The sequence below is a fragment of the Panthera leo genome, chromosome D2 (genome assembly GCF_018350215.1).
Source record: "Panthera leo isolate Ple1 chromosome D2, P.leo_Ple1_pat1.1, whole genome shotgun sequence".
In the NCBI taxonomy this organism is placed as follows: Eukaryota; Metazoa; Chordata; class Mammalia; order Carnivora; family Felidae; genus Panthera; species Panthera leo.
Window position 1 is genome coordinate 18,712,607 of NC_056689.1, and position 1,366 is coordinate 18,713,972.

The 1,366-nt window shown below is 51.8% G+C and overlaps 1 long non-coding RNA gene across 1 annotated transcript; it reads left to right on the plus strand.

Annotated features, from left to right (window-relative positions):
• Positions 1-414: 414 nt before the first annotated feature.
• On the plus strand, positions 415-1,081 carry LOC122202707. Its single transcript, XR_006194827.1, has 3 exons — positions 415-489; positions 621-780; positions 892-1,081. It is a non-coding gene; the product is annotated as an uncharacterized LOC122202707 (long non-coding RNA).
• The last annotated feature ends 285 nt before the right edge of the window (positions 1,082-1,366 follow it).

Consider the following 1,366-nt stretch of genomic DNA (forward strand, 5'->3'; position numbering starts at 1 on the left):
ATATGAGTGAAAACATATGGTATCTGTCTTTCTCTGCCTGACTTATTTCATTTAGCATAACCCTCTCCAGTTCCATCCACGTTGCCACAAAAGGCCATATTTCATTCTTTCTCACTGCCAAGTAGTATTCCACTGTGTATATAAACCACAATTTCTGTATCCATTCATCCGTTGATGGACATTTAGGCTCTTTCCATAATTTGGCTATTGTTGAGAGTCCTGCTATAAACATTGGGGTACAAGTGCCCCTATGCATCAGCACTCCTGTATCCCTTGGGTAAATTCCTAGCAATGCTATTGCTGAGTCATAGAGTAGATCTGTTTTTAATTTTTTGAGGAGCCTCCACACCGTTTTCCAGAGCGGCTGCACCAGTTTGCATTCCCACCAACAGCGCAAGAGGGTTCCCGTTTCTCCGCATCCTCGCCAGCATCTAGCGTCTCCTGATTTGTTCATTTCACAGCCTCAGCTCCACTTGGGCACCTGTTCAGGTCTGGGTTGACCCGGGTAGTTTGGGTTGGGGCACATGTGGAAGTCTCCATGCATTCTGTCCTCCGAATCTCAAACGAGGCTGCCTTTGTTCTGCAACTGGAGGGCCGGTCTCAATGCTCTCTGTCCTCAGGGATAGGTTTCCTTTGTTTCCATTTGAAACGCTGCGTCTCTTAGCGGACGGATAAAAGCTCTGTGCGCGGAATGACTAACTTGTTTTGGCCCTGGAAGTCCTGTGTCCCTGCAAAACCGTCAGTCCCAGGTGGGGCCGGCCACCCCGTGGGACAGAGCATGTAAGTGGTCTCAGGTGGGGTAGCCCTGCAAGAGAGCTCTGTGGCCATAAGAGTCCCAGGGAAGACAGTTACGCTCGAGAAAAAAAATGTGCCATTTCCTCCCACCACCAGAATCGATGTTGGCCGCACGCAGGCATTTCTCGCAGCACCTGATGAATGGGGGATGCGGGCCAAGCTGCTATCTTCCAGAATTTGGCAGTGAGAGGGGTCAAAGGCGGACCTCAATCCAAAAGAAGACACCTTGAGGGGCGCCTGGGTGGCTCAGTCAGTTGAGCGTCCGACTTCGGCTCAGGTCATGATCTCGCACTTCGTGAGTTCGAGCCCCGCATCGGGCTCCGTGCTGACAGCTTGGAGCCTGGAGCCTGCTTTGGATTCTGTGTCTCCTTCTCTCTCTGCCCCTCCCCCGCTCATGCTCTGTCTCTGTCTCTCAAAAACGAATAAACGTTAAAAAAAAATTTTTTTTTTCAAAAGAGGACACCTTGGAATGGTCACCTGCCTCTGTCCAGCAGCCCCTTGTCCAGGAGCCCTCAGGAGCGGGGCACTGGAGCCTTGGCCCCGGGACCCCCGAGGCAAGGCTGCAGCAAGC